Raw genomic sequence first — 21,795 nt, forward strand, 5'->3', positions numbered from 1 at the left:
CCCTGCAGTCAGTTATATGATACTAAAGACTCAAGAGTAACTCCACTCTCACAATACAGCTATGGCACATGTAGATACACCTGAGCTGTTTTCTAACTGGCTAGACTGATCATAAAAGAAACCATAGCCATCAGCAGCAAAATTTTCTCAGTGTTCACAGAACTCACCTTGCATTTTTCCCCACTTTATTGTTATCTCCCAGATAGCCAGGGTATTTCACATGAACACAATTGCTCTTTCAAAGTATGTTGTAAATCCACCCTTCAGTACACCAGCGTGAGAGCACAACATCAAATTTATGTATTAAATAAGCACGAACTGAAACATTGGGCTCTATCAAGAGATGCAGGATCTCATACACAATATATACCAGAATCTAAATAGTATATATCAGGACCTGAATATATGGCCTTATGTTTAGTAACCTTTTAGAAAGCATGGCATATTCCTGCTCTAAAACTGACCTGGTCTTTTAGTTGCTCTGTCAAAGCAGAGTATTGCTTCACCCCCTTCTCTTCTGCTTCTTGTCAACCTTGTGCACTCACCTGAACACCTGGATTTAGTAGCAGGACCTCCCTCCATATATTGCTGCTGCAAAATGGTACTCGTGATTCTACAGTGAGAAAGGTTTCACTACTTTGCATAGCTGCAACACATCACCTGCTTGTTGGGCTGTTGCGCACCCGTAGTGGGCTTATAAAAGTGCTCCGCACATTTTTAAGATGTTATTCAGAGCAGTAGTGGCACCAAAGACAAATTGTGTTTCCAGAACTTCCTAAGCACTCTGCTCTCTCACTCAGACACACAGCGTATTCTAGCCAACAACTGGACTTAAAAGCATAAGTAGAAAAGCCAAAGTATTTGATACAAATTAGTAAAACTAATCTAAAAATTTATTCCTGCACTCTGCATTTAAGTTCTTGAACAGTTTACATTTCAAAAGAAAGGGTGTCATTGTAGAATAATGTGTTAAAAATTGCCTGTGACTGCTTTGAATGCACACTCAAAGTGGGATTAGTCTTTTCAAAGAATCTGAACTTTTGGCATGGCACCCACTTTTCATTTTTGTCAGAGTGCTGTTTAATGCCTACATATAGTCAGCTGCATTTGTTGTTGTAGACAAAAAGCAGTTCAGTTCAATGCCTGAATAAGCTACATAACAGACATCTAAAACTGATTTTCTTTCAGAAAAATCTGTAGTCCCCTGACTGCTGAGAAACTGAGGCTGGCAGGGCGCTTGCAACTGGGATTTAAACTCCCAGTACAGTTGTAACTTCCCAGATGTTTTTAAAAGCCTTTGCCAACATCCATCCCTGCCCACTGGACCTGTACATTTCATAAATTCAGCAAGTTCATGAATCGTACGCATACTGCGAAACTCTTCATCCAGTGAACCAATTCACAGCAAAACTTGAATATGGAAAACATTCATTTTTACCCAAAGAATATTCTCTAGTCTGGACTATACAGCTAATTGTCATCAGTCCTAAACTATCACTGCTTTCTTGACAGTGAAAAGACTTCAAAATAAGTGGTTGCTCATGACAATTACTTTATTGTCAAGTATAAATTCGCTTTGCTGACATCTGCAAATCAAAATTTAATTATAAGAACTGGAAGCGATGCACTGGGGGAGCTGTTGTCCTTACACACACTACTTGGGTTCTGGAAACAAATTCAGCAGGTGTAAATCACCACTTTGACTTCAGTGACATTACTCCAATTTGTACTAAGTGATAATCTGACTCATGACACTTAATATCCTTCCTGTTTAATATCCTCTGCCCCAGGAAAGAATTAAGAACACTTAGTTTCCTTCTGTCATGCCAATTTAACAATCAGGCTACAATCAAATGAGTGAATGCTAGACTGTTGCATGCCACTAACGTTACACATTTTCACTAGAAAGAAAAGTAATGTGACATTGTTTCAGATCCTTATAAATTACGGTCCAGATGAACAAAACTATGTAAAGCACTACCATATGATCTACTCTTGTCACTCTGGAAAACACATCTGCCTTAAGTATGACCTGAACCAGTCGTGAAAAGAGAACAACTTACACTGTGTTCTGTTTTACTTACAATTCTTATCACAGACCTGAGCACTATAACAATACCTCTTTTTCTTCAATGGGTAACCAGATAGTTGCACATAAAAATATTTTAAAAGTGATCTATTTCTTACAGAGAATAAGAATTCTGGTTTGCTGGAGGTGGTTATTCAGAGGAACATCACTACGGCATAAAAGCTGGAGGGATGCTGTCAAAAATCATTTCTGAATTAAGGATGAACAGCGGATAAAATCAATTCTGATGGTACATTATGAAAACAAGATGTTGAAAAAATTTCTTCCGTTCTTGATTCCAAGGTTTCCAGTAATCCCCTGATTATTATAGTCCGTTCAAAAAGCAAATACATCTTTTTAATAGTATAACAGTGAAATAATCTTTCATTAGGTGGAAGAGATAGGAAACCATCTCAGGCTACAGCCTAAGACCTCACAAAGAGCTCCTCTGGGTTATTCCCACTTCAGAGCTGCAGATGCTCGCGCACCGGCTGCCTCACAGCTCATAGCACTGAGGCCATTCTGCAGCATGGCCTGCAGGCAAACTGTGCAGATGGCAATATTGGTATTTGTCAGGTCAGAATTTAGGTGCAATTTAAGCACCGTACAGTTATAGGTTTGAGAACGTTGTTGTAAAGCTCCTAAGTTGTTTTCTGTCATTAGTTGTTGTTTTTTTAATTCCCATAACAAATATCAGCTCAAGGCACAAGCACTGCAAGACAGCCTGAAGAGGCAGCATTTTGACCCGTTGGCTGGCTCCCTGCCTCCTGATGCCCTCTTGCTCCCATGAAAGGAGAGCTTGGCCACTGCCCCAGTCCCTCCTTCTCAGCCCTTTTCTTCCCCAGCAGTCTAACAGGCGGGTGATGGAGGTGGTGCTTTCCTGTGTTGGATGGGGAAGGCATGCCAGTCCCTACAGGCAGGGCAGGGAGCCTGGGGTTGTCCAGTGAGAAAGAGGCAAAGGAGGCCCCGTACCCCAGGTAAGAGGAGAAGTGGATGCACAACAAGGCAAACCAATAGCTCCATAAAGCCTGGTGGATGACTCCACGGCCTGCTCCCATACTCTCCTGCTCAAGTTTTCAGTTGTGCTTTTGGTCCGTGCTAGGCCATGTAAATTAGTGCAAATTAGAACAGGTTCACTAAAAAGAGATTATAAAAACTTTCGTAGCAAACAATGCAGAGTTTATCTGACTGGACAGATTTTCAGTAAGTATTTCTCTGCATGGATCAAAAATATTTTGACACAAACAGTTTCCCAAGCATGGGGTTCTATCAAAGTTAAAATATTTATGGACACATTCAAATGTCTAACCTTGTTGTTTATTGCAAATGAATTAAACTATGTTTTTCATTTCACATCAGAAATGAAGTACACAAGCACATACATTGCATGTGTATCAGAATACTTTTCCAAAACAATTTCCATTCATTCAAAATTGCCAAGTGCAGTAATCATGAATTACTAGGAGTACTGAAAGCTTTAACCACAATTAAAACACTACAAACAGGTCAATAAGATGGCAACGACAGAATTCAACTGTATCACCGTGAAATAGATCATTCCACCAATGTCAGTTTTTATGGAGCTTGCACTTAGTGGTGCATTCCACTCTATGCTACAATTGCACTTCTTGAAAAATATTGACATTCCCTATACAATGATAATTCAGTCTTCTGGGCAGAAATGAGATATTAGATAAAATATACTTAGTATAACATGGGAAAAGCTGCAGTAACATTGCACTGACACATCTAAAAGGACCGTAAAACAGAAGGATCTTTCAGCTATCATTCTCCATACACATCTCAGTTTCTACATACCTTAGCTACAGCAGAGGAACTGATTTATTAAATTTAATCAGGCTACCATCCGGAGCATGTATCATCCAAGTGCTTGCATCACTGGGCCAAACAGAACTCACTGCAACAGAATTTATTGCACACATTTTATACAGTCAAAGGAAATAAAACAAAGGGAGGGAGAGAAAAAATAAAAGATTGCCTTTAAGTCACATCCAATGCGACACAAAACAAAACATAAGACAGTTTAAGTGTTTGTGAGAAAAAAAGCAGCCCCTGCATCTTTTTTTTTTCCTCCCCAATTGCCTCTTTTAAAGAAGTTCAGCCAAACTGCATTGAACTTGTCAGCACTGCATTCCTTCATGTATGGATGGACTGTTCCTGAAAAAGGTCAGCATGTAAGGCACAAGCAGGCTTCCAACACCAAGAACACATGCCTCTTTTCTGACTCCTCCCCTGGAAAAAGATCCTTCTGAAAAAGTCATGTCCCTGTGGAAGATTACACTGCTGATAGAAGTACCTGGAGCTCAGATTCATGAATCTATTTAGGCAGCTCCCAGAAGGTAGGACCTTTGATCCAACACACGTTATAGATGTCAATGGCAGTACAGTTACTTAAACTTTAGATGCCAAATATTAGGTATTTAAGCGTACATCAAAAGACATATTTTCAAAGTGTTCTTATTGATTTCAAAGGGAAATCAGCTGCTTACGTAAGTGTCATGGAGCTGGCGTGCCTCACGTTAGGTACTCAAGGTAAAAAGTTTATCCACATCCTTTCTACTAAAACACAACCTGCACACACCACAACTGGCAGAAGCACTCTGCCACAAGGTGTAAACACTACACAATTTTCTACCAAAAAATACAGCCAGACACTGCCACAAAGGCAAAGCCATTCTGCTCCTACTGAAAGGCAGTGGAAATTCTGTCCTGTGACTAGTGATGGCATACCTGCCCACAGCCTGTGGAAAGGCGATGGCATGCTTCAGTTCCAGAGCAAAACTCTTAATAATCATTTCTCCACTCCTCCTAGTTGTGTCGGACTTCAGCGGGGTTCACTTTGACTCTCATTGATCTACCAGAGGAAAACATGCACTAGACTTTGCATAAAAGGTTCCAAAAACCCATGAATTAATTTCAGATGAAGGGAGAAGAGCGAAAATACATACGATTTTCGCAGTGCTAGGAGGATCGAGGCATTACATCATGAATATACCTGGATGCGTCCATACCTTGAACAAAATATTAACGTGATGCAAGGAGGAGGTCAGCCTCCTCTGCTTTTCTTCCCTTCCCAATCACAGAATGACAACTCATTTTGTACGTAGCTCCATGGACATGCACATACCCGCATTCAAAAAGCATTCAAAAAGCCACACATCTGCATGCCAGTTCTTTTTAACCTTGTACCCACCCACTGAAGTGAAACATGCAATAACCCAAGTGCACCTGCACATTTTGTGACAGCATTAATCAAAAGGTAAGTTTGATGTAGTTTGAACTACATCTTAGGGAAATGTGAGCTAAATAGCCAGTGATTGAAGAGGCAAAAGTTCAGATGATTTAAAATCAGCATAGCACCTAAAACTGATCCTAGCATACAATCTAAAAAAATAAATAAATAATAAAATAAGAATACAATAAAGGAACTTAAGTCACACCTATGTGCACAGACAGTAGCCCTGTGGAATACAGCAGCAAAGTCAGCACATTATTAGTATCTACTTTAAAAACAAAGTAAATTCTTCATCATCAAGCTAACATGAAACAGAGCAACACTATCATTTTTCATATCCACAAGATTTAAAACACTTCTGTTCGACTTATCTAGGCTCAAGTTTCTGTGTGAAGTTATCAACTGTAGGAGGATAAGAAAACCTAAATAAAACCTAAATAAAGAAAATAATCTCTCAAGAGCACAGTGCTTTCAGCAATAGATACACAACATGCTACACTAGAGAATGTGCATGAGAAATTTGGATAAATTGCTCTTCCAATTCTCACTCCTCACTGCATGACAGCAATGCTGGACCTGATCTCGTAATACAGTAACTTCTCCATAGCACTATTCTTTTTTCTCCATTTACATCCAAGACAAGGGCATTCAGCTCACGCAGACAGGGTTTTCTTCAGTAAACATGTGGTTTCAGTCATCTTGAAAGGATTAATGAATCCAGGTCAAATTCACTGACTAATTTCATCTGGGGGAAAACAAACAAAGAGCTAGTGTCATAAAACTTCCCTCAAAGCTTGGAATTGTTCTCTCTTTACCCCATAGCTCAGAGCACTCTGGATATGTGGGAAATCTGAGGTCCATCTAACACATCCAGGGCAGCTACTACAAAGCCCAAGCTATCAGATGAAAGGAGACACCTTCTCAGCTGTGTAAGTCTCCCTTTTTATTCACTTCACCACAGAGTATCCAAAATGAAGTGTTCTGTGTCTAGTCAGACAAACCCTTCGTGTCACATGAAGCATCACTTTTACCTTGCCAACTTTAAACACAAAAATAATGTTATCATTGGTTTAGTCTGAACCAACTTTCAAGTCTTATGTTTTTTGAAGTACAGGTGTTGGAAATAGACAGCCTTCTGCATTGTCCTCTATGCACCGTTCAACACTACTCAGGATGAAATCTGAATTTTAACTACTCACCACCTGAAGGGAATATGTGCATATATACGTCATTATATACATCATCCCCCAAAACAGTCAAGGCAAAATGCCTGTTCATCTGCTCTAAAATGGTCAAACAAAAAAAAAACAAAAAAAAAACTGCCTACAAAATATTTAATGATTCCATTTGGTTCAGCATGCTCTTGGTAGAAAGGTTCTTTCCTTGAAAAGGAGAAGCTACAAGTCTTGCTTGCACATTAGCATTCTCCTCAACCTTCAGTCCCCTTTTTGCTCCAAGACAACCTTTATTAAAACAGAGTAGTTTCTAATTTACAACACGACACGTTTTAAACCTGTTGTTGAAGTACTGTTAGTGAAACCCCAATGATTATAATCTCACCCTCAAGGTACGTCAATATCTTCAACTTCTTGCTGCCCTTTAAGTCATCTTTTACTGCACCAATTGCATTGTGCTTCCACGGTACCTCAAACCCTCAAGATAAACATGAGCTTTCACTTAAAATGTGCCATCATGTAAAGAAATATTTCTTTAATAATTACATATTATAATACGTATATTATTTATATCTTTTTGAGCTGTTTCAGCTCTACAAATAGAGGCTAGCACATAGACAACACACTTCATCTTGAGTATTATTAGCAGCCTTGCTTTTCCTCTCACGCACATCTCATTTTGTAAAAGCAGCGTCACTGCTCCGAAGCACGTAAGTGGGATACCACCTACCTTAGCAACTCAATTCTCATGCATCCCATCACACTGCTTTTCTTGAAAACAAATAGCTACAGAAGACAGTCATGTATATGGTTCAGTAGCTCAAAGCATAAGCAACTAAAATCCCCTCGAAGACTGAATGGAAATTTTCAGTCTCATTCCTCGCTATGCTTTTCCAACATGCAGTGCTTTACTTTTATAGAAATGCGAGTTTATGAACAGCTTACTACTAAAACTAAAAGCAGCAGGAATTGTTTCATAAGATTATGCATAAATTTGAAATGGAATATCAGTTACTGCCACTAGATTTCATTTATGGCACGTGCAATATCTCAACCCTTGCACCAAAAAATCTACATACCTAACTAGAACACCAGAACATCTGTATTGTTAACATGCTATTTAAACATACGCATGTATGCTGTACAGCAAGAAGAAATTGCTTGTTTACCATACCAAAGCATTTGGACAAGCTCTCTATGTTTTCTGAAATGCAGAATTTTCTCCATTTTTTCCTTACAGAATTAATTCCCAGTCCTTGGCAATGACCATGTATTTCCCCTACTTTCTTTTTAAACTTAATAAGTTTTTTAGTTTTTGTTTGTGCTAGTCAATATTTCTGCTGCACCTCAACCTCCAGGTCAGTACTGCTCTTTGAAAGCATCACACCGAGCAAAAGCACATTTCAGGATGGTGAAGTCCCTCAGCTGTGCTAACTTTCAGCATTAGAAGTATAAACACAAGTTAAACCACAGTGCAGCTTAGCCAGTGGCACACATCCTCTTTTCAGCATTACAGCAAGAACGGAAATAGAATTCAAGAATAAAAAGGTATTTCCTTCCCCCTTCTCTCCCCCCCCCATTTTTTTTTGTTTTTTATTTTTTTTTTTTATCTCCATTAAAAAGGAAAACACCTTTCAGTAAGAGAAGTCTTAAATTCCTTCCTGCTACAGAAGTCAAGAAAAGTCTACCCATAACGCTCCACATAGAGTGAATTTATGGCACTTCTGGAGCATGGAAATTAACACACTGTTCATTCCATAGAGCTTGTAAACATTCCTAGTACCCTGGGAGTTCTTCACTCTCTTCATGCCAACAACAATCTTGAAGAGCTTAGGAGCAAACTGCTTTCCCACATGCATTTACATTAAAATCATTGATTTAGGAAAAGATAGTCAGAAAAAAAAAAAAAAAAAATCAATCTCAAACACTGCTTTTCTGACACTCTGGTAAGCAATTACCCCCACTAAAAATTCCAAATAAACAACCAAGGTGAACTGTTTCTCCTCAGTTTCTCTAGCCAATTACTGTTTCTTTGGGCACTTCTATTTACTGAAAGTGAAGACATGACCTCAAATATCGAGCATTATTTAACAGATGAAGCAGGACAATCATTCTCCAAGCTGTCATTATTTTCTCCTTACTCCTCCTTTTCATGGAAAAAAAAAAAAGTTAAGTCTTATTAACTGATGTTAGAATAAATGTGATTTACTTGGTAGTGCCTGGATTTCTCTTATCACCGCACTTTCCTGTTGTTACAAATATGCATTAGATGTTTGAGTTTCCGCAATAACCAAATATGCACAGCTCATAGTAGCTACTAATAGTTTCCCAAATTCTAAACTCCACTGTTTTTCATGAAGAGCATGACGTCTAGCAAAGGAATTCAGTGCAAGCCTTGATGCCTAAATACAGCATACACACAAAAAGCAGGCAGCTTGCCCACTTGAGATCCCAAACAGTGCCACCTGAAATTCAGACTCCCACAACCCTGAATATCCAAAGAATGACTTTGTTTTGCTGGTGATTCAGAGACTGTCTTTAAGTACCCTTTGATGACTTGAACACTTTCATTCCTTCATGCTTCAGACTGCCCTTTCCCTTTCAAGAGCTGAATCCTCTGTTTCCCTCTCCAGTAGCTTTTTCTAAGGGCAAGAAACTTGCTGGGAAAATTCTGTTTTCATGAAAAGGTTACACAACAGGCTACAGAAGTAACCTTCTCTCCAAACTCCCACAACACATATAGAAACAAAACAAGGGACAGTAAAGAAACCAAACTTAACGTTAAAAACTAAGCACAACACATTCGATAAATATTATGTAAATATTTGTAGATGTGTATTCCTGTCAGTATTAGGACTTAAATTTTGTATTTACAAAGTCGCAGTGAAGGACTTGACCGTGCAAACATAACTCAGCAGCCTTTAACATAACTAAAGAAACTTCCTACCAAGACTTACACAACAGAGCTCCGGTGATTTCCTAAGAGCATTCTCACTGGCACTTGATAGGTAGGTCACAAGCTGCTCACAGCTTGATGAACAGTTACTCTGCCTCCCACCCGACCCAAACACCAGAACAATAATTCATCCCTGCCTGTTTGGAACTGCAGGGGTGGACAAGAGGTACACGCTTACTCCACTGGCTCCTTTGCAAACATGAACAGAAGCCACAGCCTCTGCCTAAGCTGCGAGTGCTGCATTTCAAACATTTTCCTCTCATACAAGAAATAACTTTGCCCAAACATTCAGGGAGAAAGTCTGTGCATCTCCAACTCTGTTATTACACGACCTAATGAAAAAGATGACAGTGACAACTTGGCAGTACCCAAAGCATTCAGATATAATATCTACCCCATACCAGCAATAGATTTTATTTGGCTTTGGTGTCTTTTGTCCTCTGCAACCCACACCACCTCTTACAGAAAGAGAGCTCTATCTCCCCTCACCAGGGAGAATGCTGACAGTCGATTTTCTGTCCAAAGTAGCTTTAGGACTCCAATTGCTTTTGAGAAAAAATAAAAATAAATTCACTAGAGACATGTTAGTCAATACTGCGAAACTCACTCTTAATACAAAGAATTCTAATGACAATGATTATTTTACCATATGGTATATCATTCAAGCAGTATTAAAATTATGTTTTATTCCCAGAGATTGACTTTTAAGAGCAGACAACCAAGACACCTAGAATAATAAATAACATGCGTTTGAAATAATGAAAGCGCGGTCTCCTATAGGCTTCGCTTTTTGTCAAATTAAAGGTAGGGAACATTCCACATGAAACCCAAATTGATCTGAAAGGTACTTCATATCCAGATCCTTCATTTCCTAGTATATAAAATTTCAACATTCATTTTAATATTTCAGAAGTCTGATTGATCATTGGAACATGTCAGGCACACATATTTCTTTCAAGAAAAACAACATCCCATTAACAGGAAAATCATCTTTTAAAGTGTTAGAACTGCATGTTAGCAGTTTTGTACCCTTGACTACCTTCTTCCCCCCCCCCCCCCCAGCATCACCTGTTTTCATTCATGCTACTGCCTTTAAAACCAATTCAAGGATTTGTGCAACCTAGGCAGCCAGCTGCATTTGCCTAAATACTGATAAATAGAGTACTGTAGTCTATCATTTGATAAGTGACTTCAAAAAAATAAACTTAAAAGCTGTCTTGGTTGAACTCAAAGACCAACTTTTGCCCTTTTTCTGAAACGCATTTTCAAAGTACATCATTTAACCATTAAGAACAAGTTCTTAATGGTTAAATTTCACGATCTATTTCAGTACTTCATTTAGCATTATGTATTAGTACTATGTAAAGCTGCATTGCAGTTTTACAAAGAAAAAAATGCCTCCCCTTCCTCCAGTCAGTAATATGAAATGTTAATCCATGATGTAAAACACACTCAGTGGCTAAGTGGGCTATGCCATTACGGTTTTACATGAATAAACAAGCTGAGGAGTTCATACGAAGTACTTCATGAACCTCCACCTATCATTACACTTAACTCAAAACTTAAGTAGGTCTATCTTTTATGATAACATCAAAAGACTCCATAACAAAGTACATTATTCTCATAAATCATTAAGACCTGAGAAAAAGAGTCAAGGAAAAACTGTTTTACCCCAGCTGTCCACGTTTGATGGATGCTCCTTCTACAACTCAGAAGAGCTTTTATTTAGTGAAATGTACATTTGAATTTGCTTAATCCCGACCCTGACTGGTGTGGAAAAAAGATGGCTTCATCCTATTTTTACAAGCAGGCACACACTAATCTAAATATTTAAGCTACTGATCAGCAGTGTTCTTGAAGCCTGTAGATGTGGCTCAGTTCTAGTCACTGGTAAATTAACAGAGTAATGCTGTCAGCATACAGGGCAACATTCCAAAGTCACAGACGTAGAAGTGACAAAAGAAATGGATGTATACTTCTTTATGGCAGGGACAATTACCACTTACCTTCATAGATCAGAGGAAAGCTGATCTCTGTATTAGTACAGCTAGAATGCTGACTTCAAGGGGTTACTCTCAATTTGCACTAGTACAAAGTAGCATCTGTCCTTTAAAAATAAGCATAAAAGCAAGAAAATAAACTGCACGCTATGTATCAGACATGCTCTCCATACATTAGCCTAAGCAGTTTGCTCTGTCAGTATGACCAACATGCTTAGAGGCTGCTGCCCTTCTGATAACCTCCATTTGATGACCCCGACTCTAATTTTGATCCTGCTCAAGTATGAGGGCTGATGGGGCTGTTGGGGCTTTTCCGTTGTTGGGGTTTGTTTTGTGGGGGAGGAGGGTACAGGGCACAGTTGGTTTGTTTTTAGCTTGAGGACCAAGCTTTTGTCGTCTTTGAACACAATGTAATAGGTTTGAAACACTGTATTCTCAAAAAAAGAACATATACATTTAGCCTTAAACAGGTTACGTGGATGCACCCAAGTCTAGCATCAAATACAAGGACATAAAGAAATCTTTCCATTTACTTGGGAGTATAAATTCATTAGTGACATGCCAAAAGAGTCTGCTCATTCTACTAACCTCTATTAAACTTAAACACCTCTCCAACAAAAATCTAAGATCAAAGCCATTTCACAAAGAGAACTGGGGGTGGAGAAAAGGAGGCTTTCATCAGCCGTTTTCATTGTTCGGGAATCCTTGCAGGACATGTATTTCCAGCTACAATAATTTCTGATCTACAGTCTATTTCATCCTTTTTATGTAGTGTGCAAGTTGCTTTTAAAGGCAAACTGTCTAGCAGTAGTCATATGGTCCTTATGGAGAGTCCAGAATGTGCCTATTTCATTGTATGCTCCTTGAAGGCACCTAATCAAATGACTGCATTTGCATTAAATATCATATGCATTCCCATAAGCTGTCTTTGCAAAGTTACACCAGTCGTCTATGATATGGAAATCCAGAAGTTGGTCTTCTTCACCACCACCACCCCATGTGTATTTTACACAGAAATAATCTCTACTGAACAGATGCATACTAACATGCTCTTTATTATCTCTGAGGGATATGATACTGAGACTTGAAAAAGAAAAAGCTAAATATATGCTTTTCAATTCCATACATCTGAGTAAATGTTCGTGCCTCGCAGAATATCAGATGTACTTGTTGCAATTAGTAGAGATGACACTGGATTTAGCCCGTAGAATACCTGTATGTTCATGGTTTACAGCCTGTGAGATTTACATAGAACTGCAACCAGTAACAAGTTTTCCTATTTATTTATTCATAAATATTTTCTTTTATTTAAAAAATAAAAATATTCATGTATTTCCTTTATTCCAACAAGTAGTACTTTTATCACTGAACTCCCAAATTTAGTAATATCAGACAAAAAAAAAAAAAAGAGGGCTTATAGAATCATAGAATATCCTGAGTTGGAAGGGACCCTTAAGGATCATCAAGTCCAACTCTTAACACCGCACAGGTCTACCCAAAAGTTCAGACCATGTGACTAAGTGCACAGTCCAATCTCTTCTTAAATTCAGTCAGGCTCAGTGCAGTGACCACCTCCCTGGGGAGCCCGTTCCAGTGTGCAACCACCCTCTCTGTGAAGAACCCCCTCCTGATGTCAAGCCTAAACTTCCCCTGCCTCAGCTTAACCCCATTCCCGCGGGTCCTGTCGCTGGTGTTAATGGAGAAAAGGTCTCCTGCCTCTCGACACCCCCTTACGAGGCTTGATTTTAACACATCCTAATTCTGAAGAGATTGTATGGTTCTATAACGGGCATTAGTGAAATAGTCCTACACAGAAAATACCTGGTTCACTACAGCACTGCTCCAAGTGCTGCCACCTTTTTTTCAGATAACTGTATTAGCAAAGTGAAGAAAGTTAAAATTGAAACTTGGTTTGTTTGCAAACAGGTACTTTTACAGTGCCTTTAATAAGTTTCTTGAAAGTGAAATGAAGAGGCAAACCTGCAATATATTTAGTAATTTTCAAGCAAGCCCACGAGCTCTAGGAACTCAAATAGATTTGGTTATACTGAGACATTTCCAGAGGTATGAGGAAATCTGGGGTGTCCCTAACACTGGAATGGCCTTTACCCCTAGCGAAAACTGTAAAGTCAGGTCAAACAGCACCTTAAAATCACAACATTAAGAAAGTTTAAGTGTCTTTCAGTAAGAAGTAGAATGAAGTTGAACATTCAGAGATCAAAAGACAAGAAGTCTCTGTCATGATCTTCCCCCTTTAATTTCTTCATTTGCTACTGTTTTTATAACGTTCTCTCCTACTTTCCTTACTGTTAACATCAACTTCTTGCCTCATAGAATGAGAATAATTCTCAGAGACATTTCGCATAGGCAGACAGAAATACTCTCACAAAGCAACTTCAGAAAAATTCACCCAATATAGCATCAGTAGTTACGACACACTAGATGTAATGAAGTATTAGTAGCACTTCCTAGGTTTTTGTTTTGTTTTAAATCTACATCAGCTGTTAAAAGTTATGACAACTTGTTTCAGGTTCGGAGGAAGGGTGCAATGGGAGGTGAAGGTTAATTCACCAGGGCCCTATCCTTGAGTTTGGATACAAATATCAGCTTCAAAAACCACCTCAGATGTAACTACCACGTTTTGCTGAATATACATGTACATATTTGCCCAGGTTCTCATAAGACTCACCTTGGAAATCAAATCACATTCTTTATCAAAAAGGGTTTCTTAAACGCAGACTTAGGCTTAAACTGGAGAATTTAAGTTGTCAAACTGCTTCCGAGCCAGAAAGAGAAAAATATATGTATTGAAGTATATCTTCACAAGAAATCTTACAGCAACTTCAATTTCCCACAAAAAAGCTTTTCAGATGCACTGAAAAAGAGTGCTTTTAATCCTGCATTTATTGCAGACACTATCGCAAGTCTGCAGGGGGTGGTAACTTGTTATAATTTTCTCAAATCCTCTTACTCCACCCACTCTGATTGCTCTACAGCCCAAAGTTTAATGAGTAAGTGTACTACATACAGCCTGGATGCAGTTCCACTGCAAACCTCAGCCACATTTACACCAAAAAATCCCTATTCTTCTGCAGCTGTTCTAAACATTTACACCTTGAAATACTACCTTGAGATCAAGTGCCTGTGCATCTCTGTCTCAGCCTCTGAAGTGCATTCTATCTTCAAATAATAAATGTCTTTTATAATCTCAGGACAAATCATGTTATCTGTTGCGTGAAGGACGTGGGAATATTCAGCAAGCAACTGTTGATTAATCATGGTCTTGAACAACAATATAGCTTCATCATAATTCCAAGCAAATTGATCATTTGTAAAATCATTTTTAAGCAATATAATTAAAGCTTTGTGTTCATGCATCATGCTCAGACGGTGACATTTGACATTTCCAATTTGGGCAATGTCACTAAGACGGAGATGTCTGAGACTCGCTCATTTCAGCAGGGCCCTGTTACATGACAGTAACAACTTCAGTAACCAGAATTTTTAAGGCTCCAACCCTTCACCATCTTCCTGATCCTCCTTTGACACTCTAATATCCTGTGGCACCCAAAACCTCACACAGGGCTTGAGGTGAGGCCGCACAGCACAGAGCAGAGCAGGACAATCCCTCCCCTCGCCCAGCTGGCCATGCTGGACCTGAAGCACCCCAGGGTATGGCTGGGCCTCCTGGCTGTCATGTTCAGTTTGCTGTCAACCAGAACCTCAGATCCCTTTCTGTGGGGCCACTCTCCAGCCTCTCATCCACTAGTCTATACATACAGACAGGGTTGCCCTGCCCCGGGTGCAGAATCTGGCACTTGTTCTTCTTAAACTTCAGATTGTTGGTAATTGCCCAGGCTTCTAATTCATCAAGAGCTTTCTGCAAAGCCTCTCTACACTTGAGGCAGATATCTCCTCCCAGTTTACCAGCACCCACTACCCTACTTAGTGCTTGAGTCCTGCATCCAAATCTTTATACAATGTTGAAGAGAAGTGGCCCCAAAATGCAGCCCTGGGGAACCCCACTAGGGACTAGCCACCAATTCCAATATTTTGGAAATGAACAAGTCCAAAATACTCAGTCCAAACTAAATGGCTCGATGCTTCTATCTGCTTTCCTGTATATCCTCAGTCACCACCACTCTTCCTGTCCTTCAACATATACACATGGATATAATTTCCATAGTCTATAGGCCATCCTTTTGGAGTGGCAATTCAGTCATGACTTGGAACTCCATCTACCACATTGGTCCTTCAGGCCAGGTTGGATGTAACTTCAGGCAACCTGATCTACATGGTATTGCTGTAACATTTGTCAGGGTTCTTCCAACAATGTAGAATTATTGAAGTCTTTGGAAATGTTAAAGATGTTATATAAAGTAACCAAGATTTCTTAACCCAAAATGTTAGAGATGACATGTGGAAGTTTCCTTGGCAGTGCACAGATATAATGTACAAACTGTTTCATGTTTAACCGATCAAGCAGCTGCAGCATTCTTTAAAGTTACATAAATATCATCAACATTCTGCTCTGTATAAGTTATAAAAAAAAAAAACTGTTGACAGTTACAAAACCTCACACTAGTTTAATTACAATTTACCTTTTATTACAATTTACCTCTTCAGTGCTGTTATGACATAATTAAGGCATTATTTGTTATTCCAGACTCATTTCTAAGATCATATAAAATAAGAGTAAGTGCTATTCTAAGATATGCCTTTATATCATTCATATTTAAAATAGTTAAATTTTAAATTAGTTAAATTGCTTAAATCCTAAGGATAGGTTATAACCCACTGGATACAAGAAACAGCCCCCTAACTGACATTCACACAATTTTATGCACCTTTGCCCTTTCATAAAAGAAAAAGCCATCACCCCCATTTGAATTAATCTAGATAACAAAGAAACTTCTTCTTTTCCCCCTTCATGTTAACAAATCCCCCAAAGACTGCAGACAAGTTTCCCATCACCACAGGGGAGCAAAGGCCAAAAAGCAAGCTTAATGAGGCCAAATGGAGGCCGTCTGCCTCTTGTGGCAATGTTAATCATACTCTTAAAACAAGCAGAGGTAAAGAGAAATACACAAAGTCTCTAAGTACACAACACTACTTGTAAGAAAAAGATTTACAGCATTTCTTGTGTCCCAAGTTTTCATGAAGGGCCTTAATTCAGATGAACTAGTGGGAATACAGATCCTCTTATTAAAATATATTAATTAGTGTAATGTATACAGTTGTCTCTTTTGAAAGGCAAACCAAACCCGTGAGACACACAGCAGGGTCCTGCAAGGACCCGCCTACCATCCTGGATTTACTCCTCTGAGGATGGAGTCCCAGAAGCTGCCTCTGAAGCTTTATTTCTTTTCATGTTGAAAACCTTCATTTACAGGCATTAAAAAAAAAAAAAAAAGGCATAATCATTAGCCCAAACCCCAGATTTCACCAAGAACTTCCTGCCATTCTGATAAGGACTATAGAAATAGAAAAAAAAAAAATCTAGAAATGGGCAAATGGGCACCTAGCTTTCAAATTGGAGATGGTCAATGAAATCCCTAAAAATATTGCCCATCTCAAACACATAAATGTTGTCAGGACACCGGTCTTAGTGCTTTGTTTTATATGCACACCAAGCTATGATTATTTAGTTTACATGTATATCCCGATCCCTAGAGACTGCAAGAGCAATATAAGTACAATTTCTCAAAAATCAATAGTAATCTATGTGCTGGCTGACAGATTAATGGCAAGTTTCAGCAGTCAGCAACTGCCTCAGAAGACAATGGTTTCATGTCAATGTAATTTTAAAGTAAAAACAGAATGCAAGTTTAGATGGTAAGCTGCAAGTCCTCACCACCAAAGACATCTCTACCTGAACACACTCCAAAAATAAAGTTTTGGGAGGCTGGAAGTCAATTCCAGTGAAATTACTGACTATTCACAGCTGATAGTGACATCTTCAGTTTTATGTTTCTGATTTACACATAGATATACTTGTCTCTGATGTATGTTTTTCTACAGATCTGCTACAAGCCAAAAGATATAGCAGTAAACTGACAGATGTTGCTAAGGATAAAAAAATACTAAACGATCGTTCTTATTTTTATGCATACTATCGCCATAAAGCTTGTGTAAATCAGAACATATCAGTCACTTCACTGGCAGAGACTTCTGCAACGTGAGCTTGAGTGTTAGCATGAGTGAGAACGATTAGCCTCATAACTCATGCAACCATTCTGATGATGCCTAAGGAGAAATAGTACCCAGCTTACCCTGCTGTTGGCAGAACTAGGAAGAATCATATTTTCTGTCACTTAAGTCAATTATACTTTGTGCCTGCGAGCAGACAGTCAATTAAGGTGTTAATTTTACAAGTCAGTTTTTAGAATTCAGCCAAGTTTTAAAGTCATGTTCATAAAAAAACTGCTGCTACCTCATGTACAGAAGTGATGCCAACACTACCATGCCTTTGACTATAACCTTCTTTCATAAAAGGCACAGAAAGCACCAAGCTTGATCAAAGTGTGATTTGAGCCATGTAGAGGCTCCCATTGATGTGAAACACTTCATTTTTTGAACCTAAGAAACATTCATCCACCACTCTGACAGTAGGTAGCCAAGTCCATTCATAGAATCATAAAATCAAATACTTAAGGTTGGAAAAGACCTCCATGATCATTTGGTCCAACCACCTCCCTGCCACCAAGATCACCCCCTAATCCTCTTAATTCTTATGTCCTTAAGCACCAGGTCCAACCTTTCCTTAAACACCCCTTAGGACAGTGACTTCACCACCGCCCTAGGAACCCGTTTCAATGCCCGACCACTCTTTCTGAGAAGAAATGCCTATTAATTGCCAACCTGAACCTGCCCTGGTGCAACTCAAGGCCATTCCCTCTAGTCCTATCTCTAGTTATCTGTGAGACTAAAAGCTTAAGGCTTCCTTACAAGCTTAAAAGAGTCATGGAAAGGAATGATCAATAACAGTCTCAATTCCGTTATATCTTTCAGGAAGCTCTCCACCAAAGTAAACTAATTTTTGAAGAGGACAACAGGTGAAGAAAGTTTGTGGGGAAAGAATATAGTATTAGGTTCTACACACATATGTTCAAAGAGCTTTTTATTATTATTATTGTTCCCCATAAAAGATTTCCTAGCAGTTTCAGAGTTACTGAGGATTTAGAGAGGTATATTCCATCCTTATTCTTAATAAGGTTTTCTGTATTTCAGAAACAAAAGTGCACCTATCATATCTACAATACTAAGTTCAGTATACACCATGCAATAAAAATAATAAACTAGTTTCACAGAGTTTCTCCAAACACAACTATAATCTACTAAGTTAACAGCACACAAGACAAAAGCACTATGAAACAACTCACTCATATCTGCTGTGACATGTTCGCTTTTTTTACTTGTCAGTTTACCAACTAAGAACTTAATAAAGCCATATTTACATGTTAAAACACCTTCAAAGATACATATTGTTTCACTGAAACCAAAGTAAAAATTCTTACCAAACAAACAAAAATATGCCAGATAGAAAGAAACCAAAACACTGGCAAGCAAGCATACAAAAATTGTAGTTACTCTACAACTAAAATAAATAGACATCCAAAAACCACACTTGTCTCCCTGAAATCGTATCAGAGGCAGAGCTTATTTTCTAACTTTTATTTTGGCAGTTTAGAAAGTTATCTCCCAACTTTAAAAATGAGAAATTTGATTAAATAAAATCAGCTAGCTGCAATATTTCAGAACTATCATTTTGTGAAACAACAGACAACTCAAGAAGGGAGCACTCTTCTGTTTTCTCCTGAGCACCTCTCTCCCCCTCTCTCATTCTCTCATAGACAACCAGTACTTCTCAGCCCCTGACTTCCTGAGCTATGGTCTTCCTTTATGATCTTGGGAAAAAAAGTAAATAAATTTCTGATATCATATACTTATAGGTATAATACTTTGTGTAGGTATAATACTCTGCCTTTTGAATTGAATTCAAAGTGTAAAGATGACAGAAAAAAATCCTGGGGTCTGAAAAGTAATGCCTCTAAGGAATCAATGAGACAATGATATCTATCACAAGCAATGCATCAGTATTTAAGTTCCACAACATCGAATGCTTGAGCAACTAAGAAGCAATATCAGAAGATTTTTCCAAAGATCTAGACTACTTCCATACAATAAGGAAAATATATATATATACTCCTGACATATAAGTCTGTTCTTAGAAAACATCTTGTGATGGACATGTTATACCAATCAGTCTATTGCACTGCTTGTATTATCTTCCGTGATAAGAAATAAAGTAGACTGTGCAGTTTTCATGTCATAGTTGACTTCCACATATTTGGAAACCTGTTCCTCCCTTTGGTTGTATTTGCTGTAATCTAAACCACTCCAGTTCTCAAACTCCCTTGTAACTAGACTTTCCTCTGATGGTTCTTGTGGCTGTGCTCTGGACTCTCTGCATTTGACTCACAGAACCGGGCAAAATTCTGGAAGTGATACCTTACCAATCCTGAGTGCGAGAGCTATTTCATGTTTCATATGGGCTGTCTGGCATTTCTCATAAAAGCAGGGCACTTAACTGATGCTCAGTTTGTGACCCACTACAAGCTACAGATATCTTCAGAATAGCTTCTTCTCACTGTCTTCACAACAAAATTGTTTACAAGTGAAGTATTTTGTACCCATCCTTCCTGAAAAAAAAATAATAATAATAAAAATAGAGTGCAGTTCAGATTTGTCCACTTCATAACTCTTGTAAACTTTTCAGTTCTCAAGTCTGAATTCCAGTTCTGTCCTCCACCACTTGCAGGCTCTCCCACGTTTTTATTGTGGAAACTATGACACAAAAAGGAGCAGAGAAAGGAAGCATGAAAGACAAAATGTCTTTCAGCATCAGTCCATAAATGTGCAATTAAAACTCTTCTCATCAGTTTACTTTCAATAATCAAAGCAGTGCTAGACAACTAAAAAGATTGCATAGAGGAGTTCAACTATGTAAATTGTGGCCAAAATTATCCTACTATATGGTATATAAGGGAGGCACAAAAACAGTTTGAAATAAGAACTGTGTATACTAGTTCATTTTTGACACTGTACTATAGGCAGACAAGAATTCATGAAAACAAGCAACTTGTGAGGAAAATGTAGTCTTAAGAGCACTATTGGCTTGTAGGGAACTCATTTTATACTAAAGCAAATTCTTTAACTAAGTAATTGCAAATATATAAAATACTAATATAAAGAAATTATAATCACACAGTTTTCAGTTTATAAAAATTTAATAGATGTCAACACAAAGTGCACTAATCCAATATAATGTTAAAAGCTTAGGTGTTCGGAAGAAATTAAGAAGCTCACAGGGCCAATGGAGATTCATGCAAGCCTGACCTACCAAATTATCGTTTACTTAAGGGGAAAAAGGAAAAAAGCAACTTTGATAGACATCAGAAACGACAAATGGTCCAGGCTGCATTTTTACATGAAAAAGACCCCAAAAATGCTGCAGGCCTAATAGAAGGCAGAGGAAACCTAGAAGTTTGTGACAACCCATTTAAGTGCAAATGTAAGTTCTTAAAGCCCGTTTTTCAGAACAAGGGACGATAAGCACAAAAGCATGGGCATGAATGTGCCAATATACCTGTATAGCTACATGCACAACTAAGCAGCTAAGGACCTAAAACCCAATATCTATCCTATTAACACATCCATCCAATACCAGAATGCATCCATTTGGGGAACTTGCACCTTCTTTGTGGAAAAGATGGTTCAATCATTATTTTCACGGGCAAAAAGAAAGTTTCTTCGAAGTGTCACACCCCATTAACCCATTCTTTCTCCTGCCTATGTTTTCTTACACCTTGACAGCTACCTCTACATGCAAAGAACAATCTCCCTAGAAATCAGATAAACAACTCAAGTGCTCAAGGAGGCATGTTCTGCCTCCTTACTCGTCGTAAGGACTACACCTCAGAGGCTTTATTTCTGACAATGATTTCTTATTGGAGGCAAGGAGAAGGGGACCTTGCACTGAATACAGCTTTGTTTTTCACTTATTTGCATTAGCTTCAGTGCTGTTTTCTGCTAACTCACATCCACAAACAAAACACATGCATGGAAGACACAGAAGTCACTTTTTCATTGGTTTCACATATGTTAGCCTTAAGTAAACAGTTTCTAATTCAAAATCAAGGTCAGTATAAGAAGTGTTGGATAGTGGTGGAGTTTGAAGGCTATCATAATGGTAGAGTTTTACCACTGGTCCATCAGGAAGAACACACTGAGCTATTTTGAGCTTAATGTACTAGTACAAGTGTTTTAGAGTAAGTGGA

General features: G+C 38.5%; 1 protein-coding gene across 14 annotated transcripts in view; it reads right to left on the bottom strand.

The window, feature by feature from the left end:
- Nucleotides 1-21,795, bottom strand: part of COL25A1 (collagen type XXV alpha 1 chain) — a 304,146-nt gene that overhangs the window by 264,387 nt on the left and 17,964 nt on the right. The window lies entirely within an intron of this gene.

The sequence above is a fragment of the Anas acuta genome, chromosome 4 (genome assembly GCF_963932015.1).
Source record: "Anas acuta chromosome 4, bAnaAcu1.1, whole genome shotgun sequence".
Taxonomy (NCBI): domain Eukaryota; kingdom Metazoa; phylum Chordata; class Aves; order Anseriformes; family Anatidae; genus Anas; species Anas acuta.